Source organism: Pundamilia nyererei, unplaced genomic scaffold, assembly GCF_000239375.1.
Source record: "Pundamilia nyererei isolate P.nyererei 1_Seehausen unplaced genomic scaffold, PunNye1.0 scaffold00159, whole genome shotgun sequence".
NCBI classification, from domain to species: Eukaryota; Metazoa; Chordata; class Actinopteri; order Cichliformes; family Cichlidae; genus Pundamilia; species Pundamilia nyererei.
In genome coordinates, this window is record NW_005187560.1 from 1,415,301 (window position 1) to 1,428,527 (window position 13,227).

The following is a 13,227-nucleotide window of genomic DNA, read 5'->3' on the forward strand; positions in this document are numbered from 1 at the left end:
CTGAGGGGCTGAGGACTGGAGAGAGAGAGATCACCAAGCAAAGTCTGAACCTCTCGTCTGAGCTGATTATTATCTTCCTGCTGATAATACCACGTGCCATGCTGGGGAGTCTGGTCAGCTGGAGGGGCTGAGGAGTCAGGATGTGCCCATGGTCAACTGGGGAATAGTTGTGCGACACAGCCGAACAAAAACTCCCTGATAACGACTGTGTGTTGACTGTTCTTCCCCCTCTGTGCAAGGCCACCTGGGTTGGCTGGTAGACTGTTTACTTAACCTGATAGGGCGAAGGACACTGTCTCAGCTGAACTATGGACACGCACATACATACACTTACACTGATAAGCACTCATACATCCCCCCTCCCCTTCCAATGCCTTTGATGCTTGTTACCTCTTGGCAACCGTCTGGGCCCGCGCTGGAGAGTCGGCGCAGTGGCAGGATGGCTGCTGTGTTGCCTGGGATTACTCCTCACCCCCTACCAAACCCTGTTGCTGGTCACGTGCTCTATAATGTTGTACTGTGGACATTTATGTGCTTTCTGTGCAGAGGAGTTTTTTTGTTTTTTGTTCTCATGCTGTCCTCCTATAGCCCAGCACGAGTAGAGATCTCTTTTTTTCCTCTTGTACTTTCCCATTGTAGTGTACATTTTAGTGTTTTTTTCTGTAATGCAACCGTTCTCTGACTTGTATCCCCATGTGATGTCTGTGTAGTGTGTGTAAGGTCGGGGGCGGGTTCATTCCACTGCAGGGCAACCTGCCACTGCATGTGGCGAATAAAATTTGAACTTGAAATTGAACTGACAGTGAGCTGACAGTCACTGAACTAATAGTCTCCAGGCCCACTGACCCAGAGAAACCCATGATGGACAGGTTAGCCAAAATCTCTCTCTCACCACTTTGAGCAGGCATAGCATTGCTAGTGAGTGGCGAAGAAACATCCTTCATTTTCTTGTTCATAGCAAATGGAGTTACAACTATGGTGGAGTCTGAGTTACTCACTGCGGCGCCTTGCACTGCTGGTCCAGAATCAGCTGATTCTTCTGAAGCCACAGGAGTGAGGTGAGATTTGGTTTGATGATGGCATGGGCACCGTCTCCTCCGAGAAGGTGGGGCCGCGTGTATGGAAACTGTCCCCTCCTGATTATCTGTATTTTTATCCTCTGTGACAGAGTCCAGTCTACTCACTGTGGTGACTAGCACTGCCGGTCATTTGTTTGCTGACTCAACAAACGTTCAAGGAGGGAGAGGAGATGGGGTAGGTTGGCAATGGCAAGGGAGCCTTCTTCCCTTCAGTGGAGGGTCCAACAAGTGAGCAGCAAGCAATGGTAGGGAAACTGTCCGCCTATGAAGAAAAAAAACAGGCAGCAAGGGCTCCCAGGGAGGCAGCTGCATCCTCCTTGCCCGTACTGCCCAAACCAAACAGCTCAAAGCTGGAGCTTGCCCTCAGCATGGTTACAATTTGAATTAGTTTTTTAATGTCCAAAAAGCTCACAGAAAAGGTAGTGGATGACAGAAAAGTATCAAAAAAACACTACCAGTATGTGACTCTGATGCTGATTTGCAGCCTCGGTTACGCTCTAGCAGTAACTCCAGAGCTGGGCGAGCAACTTCTCCTCTGAGGCAACATTTGAGTCCGCTGGGCCCATTATAGCGGAATTATTCTGTCATGGTCAGCGATGGCAGACCGTGGAGTTGAGGAAAGTTGGACCCAAATGCTCTTATAGTGAAGGACAGTGGATTTATTTATAGTGAGTGGAAAAAACAACTATGTACAAATACAGCACTGTGGCTTCCTTTGTGAATCCCACACAGTGCACGTGTCCAGAAACAGTGAAAATATGACAACTCCAAAACCCGATTCCGCTCCGTGATTTCCCCTCATGACGACGCTTCTTGCTCCCGACTCCTGGTGACACAAAACACATACAGCTTAGCAGGAAACCCACAGTAGCGATGTCGTTCACATAAAAACTCATCAACTGAGGTACTTTACAGGTTTGCCATAGTATAATTCCACACTGACTGGAGCTCTGCCACCTTCTTAAATAGGACTCTCTTGATGAGGCCATCAGCTGCAGCTGGTGAAGGCTAACAAGCGGCAGGTGCGGCAGCCTCCAGTGTGAGAACACTTCTGGGTTGCAGTCCTCTCAGCGACCCAAAATATCCCGGAGCTCGTATGACCACACACAGGAAGAAAGAGGAAAAAAGCAGCGAAAACCACCAAAAACACAACATATGGAAAAATAAACATATAAAAAGGAAAAAGGGGCCCTGGGTCCTTAGACCCAGGCCATGACAGGTTTATTATTTTTATTGTTTTTGGAAAATGATGATTGTTATTATGACAGTGAGTCATCTTACACTTGTCTTACGCCATCCAATAGACAGATCACCTACACAGCTATGTGGCTGTCTGAGCTGAGAGCAAAGCACATGCTTTTGGGGATTTGGTTGTAAAGTGTACTGATTAAAAAAAAACATCTTTAAAAATTCCAGACGGTTTCCTTAATTTTTTATACACGTTGCTATTTTCATCTCGAGAGCTTTTGCTCTACTTCCTACACCAAAACTGGAAGAAGTGTTCACTTTGTGATATACTGCCTGAAAATATGTGTATTCAAAGGAAAATCTTAGATATCACATTTTGTGAACTAGAGGTTCATAAATTCTTTAGCTTATCTCTGCAGCAGAGGCGGAGGCAGACATTTGATACACCCAGGGCTTAGCCCTAAAGGGTAGTATGCATGTGGGATGGGGGGGTTATAGGCTCTGTTTTGAGTTTTGTTCAAAAAAGGAGGACTTCATATAGGTTTTTAATTAAGCAGCAAGAACAAAGTCGGAGCTAAACCCCAATTCAACCAGACCCAGAACTGATTCGGAATTAAAACAGGACTACAACAGTTCAAAATCAGGACTACTTAGGACTTAACCAAGACAGAACCAGAATCAGAACTAGATGATAGTAGCACTAAAACCTGCACTACACTTATTTTTTAATTCTACCGAAGTCCACTATTTAGATTCAGAAAGGTTCATATAATTATTTAGCCTTGCTGTGAAAACAAGCCTGCATAACTTAATAAATGTAGAATTTGAAAAATAACAAACCTAAAAAGAAAGATTAGGTACGAGATACATGAGGACCTATGATACGGTGATACTTTTGGCAAACAACCATTTGACTAACATGCGTGTCTCACCTGCTCTTGTTCCATCTCTGTTCTTTCGTCATTCTCCTCTCTCTCCCTCTTTGTGCTGACAATCAAGCCAAACACCAACATCATCAAATATACAGTTGAAACCAGATATTTATGTACTCTTCAGATAAAAACACTTTTTACTTTTTTAATTGTAACATCAAATCAGACTAAATGTTTATTTTTTTTTAGATTGATAAATATAAAAAACATATTTGTTAACTTTAAGAGTAAAGAGAGAAACTATCTGTATTTCTTAATTGTAAATGGCACCAAATTGTATTCAAACTTGAGCCACACTTATGGAGCTCCACAATTCTTTTCCAGGTGTTTTGGTTGACATCTCTGGATTTTCCCATTTCAAAGAAACAGGCTCTGTGTTTTGCCTTATATGCATCCACAGCTGTGCCACCAATTTACTCACATGGACTCTACTAACCTATCAGAAGCTTCTTCAGCTCAGAATGGAATCTTCTGGAGTTTTCTTATTAATTAACAATAAACTTAGTGTATATGTGCTCCTAAATTTGATGAAAGAGATAAAAAATAGAAGTTCTGTCTCTCTTTATTCTGACATTTAACTAATTCAAAAGATATTTCAATATTTATTTATCCAAAACAAAACAAGTTTACTCTAAACTGATGTTGTACAGTAAAAAATGTTCTTGTGTTTTCCATAAAGTGTATGTAAATATCTGGTTTCAACTGTCAATATACTGCTGTGTGTTGAAATTTTTGTTTTGCATAGGAATATACTGAACAACATACAAAGTATAATATATAAAATAACATCTACCTGAGTTTTTTCTTTGAAAGAAGCTCCTTATGTCCATTCTTGTATATCAGTGCATTACTGAAACCGATTTATTTAGCCGTGGAGGGTAACAACTGAAAATATGAAATAAACACACATGTAAGCTAAGACTCTCTAAAAAAACAGCTTTGTTGTTGTTCGGCTTTTCATGTTGCCATTTGTTGATTCACTTGAAGAGCAAGTAACTTAACATGGGTCAAATGATCAGTTTGATATCAAGCTTTCGTGATGCACCGTCATATTTACATTATTTATACAGTACGAATGATTTGCTTTGGTACCTGCTCAAACTTCAGTTCTCCTCTGTCTGCCTGGCTGTGCTTCTCCAACAGCGCACGCGCAGGCAGCAGCTGCCCCGCCCCCTCGCTCAGTGCTTAGTGTCTGAGCTCGGATCATACCAATATTAGGGGGGATTTACGCACAGTCGTAAATTCCCACAGTGTGCACTATGTGCTTCGAATATTGTGTGTAGTTTTGGTTTTATACAGTTGTCAGCCAGGCATCTAACTATGAAAAAATTACACTCCAAAAGACCCCGGGCTTCTGAAAAAACAACCCGGACTTAAGCCCAGTAAGCCACCCCCCCGCTCCGCCACTGCTCTGCAGCCTCTCTTCCTAAATACACTCATTTAAATTCTTGTCTCCAACATGATTTAAATAGAAATGGTGAACTGACTTTAAACCCCCCTTTAGAAATGCACTCCTTTCTTTTATTGCGATGGCTTCTGACCATGTTCATGTCTTTTCTGTGAAAACTATGACAGCAGCACCAAGTAATGTATCTCTTTTCAAGCTTAATTCGGATTGTATATGGTGACATTTCTGTCATCATTATGATAAGTGAGTTCACTAAAAGACACAATTGTTTTGAAAAATTAATTGCCATGTTTCAAGCATTTGACACATCTACATTCATTGTTATGCTGTCATGTATCCAAATTAATCTCACAAAGAGTAATCAGGAGGCCTAAAAGTGGTTCCTTTATTACAAAGAAGGTATACAGTAGGGGAAATAATTCCCCTGGTGAATTTGTAATTTTGCCCAATTGAAAAGAAATTAATAGTCTCTAGTTTTTACAGTAGTTTCCTTTTAATATATAGAGAGAACATTAAAAAAAATTATATAAGCGTCATAAACTGATCTTTGGGGGTTTCATAATCAAACTAAATGCATTTCTTTGTGTCTTTACATCTCTTAGCTGTCATATGGCTCCAGCTCTCCTGCTCTGTCCAACCGACAGCGCTTCCCTACTTTCTTCCGTACTCATCCATCTGCTACACTGCACAACCCCACTCGGGTACAGCTCTTCCAGAAGTGGAAATGGACCAAGATTGCCACTATCCAGCAAACAACAGAAGTATTTACCTCAGTGAGTCATATATTACAATAATTCTGTGAACTCATGTACAATGAGGGGTGTGGTGAAGACACTACACTGGCCCCACCTTTAAATAGGAGCTCGCTAGTCAAAGTTTAGCTAAATGTATATTTAAGGATTTTGTTAGCACACAAGCAAAATTGTGAACTAGATGCATAGTCTTATAATATGCTCCACTCAAACTGTGTACTAACACATCCAATTACTGCAAGGGCAGAAAACTTAACATGAAAAGCTTTCTCTCATTTTATAAAATAAATTACTCTGAATTCACTGAAGGATAAGACTATAATAATGTGAAATATTTTGCCATTTAAAACAAGAATAATGATCTTAAGCTTTTATTTTACTTTAAAAATACAACATGTTTTTTTGCGACAGCTCACTTTGACACTAAAATATTTCACTCGAAACTAAATTTTATGGTTGCACCATGTATTTTTCAATACTGTCCTGTGAAGTGGAAAGGACTTGTCCCCCAGGCTGCTTTCTAACATGTGTGTCACAGTACTGGGTCCGTGACTCAGTGTTTTATGTTTATTGATTAATCTGTATTTTTGGATTTAGTGTTATTCATGTTTTTGGTTCTCCTTATTGTTCTCCATGTGTGTATCCTTAAATTCTAGTCTTTAGGTTTCTGCTACTATGTGTTACACGTTTCATGTCTAGTCACACCTGTCTCTATGTTTGTGCATCTCCCAGTCAGTCATGTCTCCATGTCTCATGCGTCTCATTCCCTCATTTCCTGTCTCACGCCACACATCTGCCAGCGAAGACGTGACAATGTGATTGTGAAAGAGTTCTTTTTAACTCAAACCATGATCTGATCTACACAAGTAGTTTTGGGCCACAACATTTACCAAATTGTGAGTGAAAACAAAGTACAGAGACCTTCCATGGTGTTTATTAAAACCTGAGGAAAATTCTGCTGCTCATGTCATCACCCTGCTGGCTAATGATGACTTTGTGGTTTTTATAAGCACTACAGTTTATGACTATTTATGCTCATAAAAACAAATTTAAAATAAAAATCAATAGATAAAATGTTATTTGAGACAAGACAAATATGGACAAGAGAAGATGAGTGTACTTGTTGATTTCTCCAATATTATATGTATCACTGCGTGATATGTATAAGATTTTGTTCTCATTTCCATCACCATTTGCCATCTTTTATCCTCAACATATGGTTTTATGTCTCTCCTGATTCATTTTTCTCCAGGCTTCTATCTGTGCTGTTTTATCTGATTGTTAGTAACATCACCTCCACCACTCACCATCATTTTTCAGAATGACCAGTTCATCTTCCCCCTCACTACTTTGCACTTATTTCAGTTGCTGTTAACTGTTCTTTGCATTTCTTCCTACTGCCTACTATTCCATTATCGTTCTCTTTCCTTCTTTAGTTGCTGTTTCTGTTGCTCAGTCCTCTTCTGTGTGCTTATTTTTGTGCTTGTCTCTTTTTGTGTGTCACAGACTCTGGATGATCTGGAGGAGAGGGTGAAGGAGGCAGGGATTGAAATCAGTGTTCGTCAGAGCTTCCTAACCGACCCAGCTGTGGCTGTCAAAAATCTCAAGGTGCGAGTTCCCCAATCATTCTTACACATACCAGCCAGCTGGACACTGATCAGTCAGGCCTTGTCTAGCCAGTTAACTGCCAGAGTGTTTGGATACTTGGCAAAAAAAAAGGACAAAAATTTCAGAGGTAGCCTGCTGCTCAGAATGTCGAGTTAGTAACAGATGGAAGTTCTTCCCAATGGACGAAACTTTGGTGTAAAAAGTGTGATCATAATTGTATTGTAGTGTCCTTGGGATGTTTTCACACCTCTTTTTTGTTTTTTCTGGTTGAAATCACTGGATGAGTTTGTAAGCGTGTAGATTTGGCCTGTACATAATGAGTAGATACAGTAAGAAGGTGCTGTGTTCTGGACTACAGGAGAAGCCAAAGAATTTACATTTATTTCATGGTAAATGGTAAATGGACTGATTCTTATATAGCACTTTTCTACCTCTCAAAGAGCAACTTTGGGTTAGTATCTTGCCCAAGGATATTTGGCATGCAGATTGGGGGGAGCCAGGGATCGAACCTTCCAATCAGCAGATGACCTGATCTACCTCCTGAGCTACAGCCACCCATTGGGGTGGCCTGTACAAACCTTTGCACGTCTATAGTATGTTCCTACATTGACAATACAGACCACACGTGGCTACGGGACATTTTTTAGCCCAAACTTGTAACATACACATGGTTCAGATCAGGGTCAGATCTCATTCACACCATAAATAAAGTGCCCTGGAGTTTGTTTGGAACTCTACTGAGACCACCTCCTCCAAAGGGTCTCAATACAGTTGTTTTGATCCGCACACCAATGAACTTCACTGAGGGAGCCTGACCAGAGTTTGATTTAACACAGCATTTGTGAAAATACCCTTACGATGCAATTAATGATGGTCAAAATTTGTCCAAATTCTTGGAAAGCAATACAGTGACAATGTTTCAGTCTTGACAATGTTGATGAGTAACTGCAAATTTTGTAGTCAAAAACTCAAAATATTACTGTTACAAATGGCACATGGCATTGCAAGGTAAGTGAATGTTTATTTGCATTGATTTAGTTTGTGCAGCTTTCCAGCTGCCTTCTTCAGCTTAACACAGCACACAGCTCTGCCGTCATCTGTTCATGACCTCAAGCTGAAGCGCACTTGGGTCCTGCAGCAGGATAATGATCCAAAAAACATCAGCAAGTCTACCTCTGAATGGCTTAAGAAAAAACAAAGTAATGACTTTGTAGTGGCCTACCCAATGTCCTGACCACTGTCCGACTGAGATGCTGTGGCATGACCTTAAAAAGGCAGTGCATGCTTGAAAAACCCTCCAATGTGGCCGAATTACAACAATTCTGCAAAATGAATCGGCCAAAATTCCTCCATAGCGCTATAAAAGATTGCCAGTTACTGCAAATTTTCACACCATTGTGTTCTCGCATCCAAATGACTTCAGTAAGATAATGCTAACCTGCATACTACAGCTATTAAAACAGCACAGCTTCATAGTAGAAGAATCGTAGTTCTGAACTTACCTACCTACAGTTCAGGCTCCAAAACATTTGGAGCATAATATAACGATAGAACAAAGAAGCAGAGCAGCTAGAATGCTCTATCACAAGAATGGCATAACTTTCTCTGTCAAAAGTTCAGCAGTTGCTCTGTTCAGCTCCCACACACATATGGACTGTTATCAAAAGATGAAGGGTTACTACAAAGTTTTATTTATGACCGTGTACCATAAAAAGGTACATTTTTGTCACTATGAATATTTGATATGTTTAGTTTTATATTGTGAATTGTGTATTTACATTTTACCCCAGAATTGGGTTTGTACAACTACAGTCAAACCAGACCTTTGGTGCACTGTATTAAGTGGTGATTGTCTGGTGACCACTGGAAATAATGTTTATTCAGATAATTTTTTAAAATTACTGCCAAATGAAGTGACCAGGGTTGTTTCAAGATGGATGCCAAGTGTTAAGCCTCATTTCTAGGAGAAAATGAAGCTCGTGTGAAACATAAAAAATGTCGAATTCTCTTCTTTTTTTAAAAATAAAATCCTGTTCTTTGATAGTTGACCGAGCTGTTTAGAATGTCAGAAGAAAATCTACAGTGATAAACATAAACACTCTCTTTTTGGACATTTCTTACTCGGAGCAACAGAGCTGAGGAATTACTCTCTCTGAGCAGCAGATTCTATGTCTTATCTGGTTAAGTTATCAGATATGTATTGTCAAACCAAAGATGGTCATTTTTGTCTCTGCACAGTCATCAGGATCCCAGACCTGGAGAGCTTTGCTGGCAACAAAGCTTGAGAAAGCTACAAAAAAAAAAAAAGTTCTGACATGTGTTGGCTGACTTGCTTTCTTCCTGCCACACACATACCTTACAATGACCCAGCCCAGCATGCCACCCTAGTTGTAGTAACACAAACATGGTAACGGGATAAATGTCTTGCAGTGGAGAGAACGTCTATTATTGTCTGATGCAGGATGAGGGTTGGCTTCTTTGTACCCAGCCCGGCATGGCTTTTAAAGTGTGTGTTCTGTCTCTTCTCTCTGTGACTGTGCTGTCTTCATTTTATTTTCACTTTCAAGCGTCAAGATGCCAGAATTATTGTCGGCCTGTTCTATGAGACAGAGGCAAGGAAAGTCTTCTGTGAGGTAATGTTCTAACCAGATTCATGTGTATACTTTAAAATATTACATAACAGAAACATTTTAGGGAGGACTTTTTGGCCCAGCTTAAAATAATATGATAATAGTGGGATAATAAGGTGGAAATAAGCTGGTAATGTTATAGAGATAGCAAGTTATCACTTGTCAGTGATCAGCCAAATGATATTCAAGTAATTATCTTGGATCAAATTTCTGTAACTGGGTAATAATAAACTAACACTTGATGTGGGAACAAACATGCCTTTCAGACAAAACCAATTAGTATTAGTATAACCTGGTAATATAGGTGCTGGACTCTGTCTCAGTCTGGAGTTGCCCCTGGTGAGAGGCGGCGGGCTGGGGGTGGGTATTGTAATATCCCCCTCGGCTTGCTGCCGGTACGTTGGGGTTTTTCCCAGTGGACGAGAGAGTTTGTTCCTTGTGCCTTACGGTCAGGGAACGGGCCCTGACTGTCATCTGCGCTTATACGCCGAGTGGCAGTTCGGAGTACATAGCCCTCTTACAGTCCATGGGGGTGCTGGAAGGTGCTCCACAAGGTGGTTGGTGCCTGCCGTGGTGGTAATCCCCGAACTAAATGGTGGACACCAGAGGTGAAGGGAGCCACCAGGCTGAAGAAGGAGTCCTATTGGGCTTGGTTAGCCTGTGGGACTCCGGAGCCAGCCGACAGGTATCGACAGGCCAAGCGCAATGCGGCTCGGGCAGTGGCTGAAGCAAAAACTCAGGTGTGGGAGGAGTTCGGCGAGGCCATGGAAAAAGACTTTCGGACTTCCTCGAAGAGATTCTGGCAAACCGTCAGGCGTCTCAGGAGGGGAAAGCGGTGCTCTACCTGCACTGTGTATAGTGCTGGTGGAGCGCTGCTGACGTCGACTGAGAAAATTGTCAGGCGGTGGAAGGAATACTTCGAGGACCTCTTTAATCCCACTGACACGTCTTCCGAGGAGGAAGCAGAGTCTGGGGATGAGGGGAATGAGCCGCCAATTTCTGGGGGCGAGGTCACTGAGGCAGTTAAACAATTCCTTGGTGGCAGAGCCCCTGATGTTGATGAGGTCCACCCCGAGTTCCTGAAGGCTCTGGATGATGTAGGGCTGTCCTGGTTGACACGCCTCTGCAATGTTGCGTGGAGATCAGGGGCAGTACCCGTGGACTGGCAGACCGGGGTGGTGGTCCCCATCTTTAAGAAGGGGGACCGGAGGGTGTGTTCCAACTACAGATCAAACTCCTCAGCCTCCCTGGGAAAGTCTATGCCAGGGTGCTGGAAAGGAGAGTTCGTCCGTTAGTCGAACCTCGGATACAGGAGGAATAATGCGGTTTTCGTCCTGGTTGCGGAACACTGGACCAGCTCTTTATCCTCTCGAGGATACTTGAGGGTGCATGGGAGTTTGCCCAACCAGTCTACATGTGTTTTGTGGACTTGGAGAAGGCATTCGACCGTGTCCCTTGGGGTGTCCTGTGGGAGGCGTTGCGGGAGTATGGGGTGTCTGGCCCATACGTTGCAAGAGCTTGGTTCGCATTTCCGGCAATAAGTCGGACTCGTTCCCAGTGGGTGATGGGCTCCCAGCTGCAGTAATGCGGACGCTGCACCAGTCCATCGTGGTGAAGAGGGAGCTGAGTGTAAAAGCGAAGCTCTCAATTTACCGGTCGATCTACGTCCCTACCCTCACCTATGGCCACGAACTGTGGGTAGTGACCGAAAGAACGAGATCGCGGACACAAGCTGCAGAAATGAGCTTCCTCCGAAGGGTGGCTGGCCTCTCCCTTAGAGATAGGATAGGGTGAGAAGTTCGGCCATCCGGGAGGGGCTCAGAGTAGAGCCGCTGCTGCTCCACATCAAAAGGAGCCAGCTGAGGTGGTTTGGGCATCTGACAAGGATGCCCCCTGGGCGCCTCTTGGGTGAGGTGTTCCAGGCATGTCCCACTGGGAGGAGGCCCAGGGGCAAACCCAGGACACGCTGGAGAGATTATATCTCTCAGCTGGCCTGGGAACGCCTTGGTGTGCCCCCGGATAAGCTGGAGGATAAAGCGGATGAAGATGGATGGATGGATGGTAATATAGTATTTTTGAAATAATGTATGTAATGTAAGTAATGTATTGGTAATATGTTTGCACTGAAAATTTTAACATAATGACTTGATAGTAACCTCATAATAATATTTAATAAAAATTGAAATTTTACCATCTTATAATGCTGGAATGAATCCTACCTATTCCTACCTACATTAATCCTTCTGTGTAATAACATTGAAGGCTGTAAAATGCAAAAAAAAACCAACCCCAAAAACACAACAATAAATAAATAATAAATATAAGTCTCCAAATTATCAAATTATCATACATGATGGAACATTGATTCTACATAGCAATGAGAGCTAGAATTATCATACACATTCAATAAATATGCAATTCTGCTATTTTACTCTCTAAGTTACCACCACCAAGTGCTAGCAGTTTATTACAAAATGTACATATCATACATATCATATCCTGGATTTTACTATTCCATGTTCCAAATAGATTTTGTTACAATTTTTAACAGGCCTCGGAAGATATTGCAATAAGTTCTGTATATAAAGAGGCCTGAGAGAAAAAAAAAGTAGACTTCATACTACTTAGAGCTTCTTTGTTTATATTCACAAGAACAATTTAATATTTTTGAACACTACAAGGCCACTTAAATGTCAGTTTACGTTAATGTCTCAAACCTAACCAGTGTCAGACAGAGCCTTCACAGGCTGTAACAGCAACACACTTTATGTCTCAAATGTACTGTTTCACAAGACTTGATGGGTATAAAATGTTTTGTTTTTTTAATATATTGAATATCACTATTGTTGTTGATCTTAAACCCTCAAAAGTAACACTCACAGGTGAAAAGTTATAGTACAGGGTGGGCCATTTATATGGATACACCGTAATAACATGGGAATGGTTGGTGATATTAAAGTCCTGTTTGTGGCACATTAGTATATGTGAGGGGGCAAACTCCTGAAGACGGGTGGTGACCATGGTGGCCATTTAGAAGTCAGCCATCTTGGATACAACTTTTGTTTTTTCAATTGGAAGAGGGTCATGTGACACACCAAACCTATTGGTAATGTCACAAGAAAAACAATGGTGTGCTTGATTTCAACGTAACTTTATTCTTTCATGAGTTATTTACAAGTCTCTCTTTGTTCACAGCCATTGACATGTCGAAGAGGTTAACACGTGAGGAGCAGATCGAAATTGCATTGATATCTGGTGAACGCAGTAACCGGGTCATTGCAGAAGATTTCAATGCAAGACACCCTACGAGACCACCCATCTCCCATGCTACAGTTAGCAAACTGCTTGCTAAGTTTCGTGAAACTGGTTCATTGTTGGATTTGCCACAATGTGGGTGCAAGAAAACTGTCACTAATAAAGAAACATCAGTGGCTGTCCTAGATTCATTCAGCAAGAGCCCACAGCGTAGCACTCGGAGCTGGCATGTTCCCTGAGTTTTTCCAGCAAGATGGTGCACCACCACATTATGGGTTCATTTAGGAAGTCCGAGCATTCCTAGATGAACAGTTTCCTGGAAAGTGGATTGGTCGTCGTGGGCCAGTTGAATGGCCCCCAAGGTCTCCCGATCTG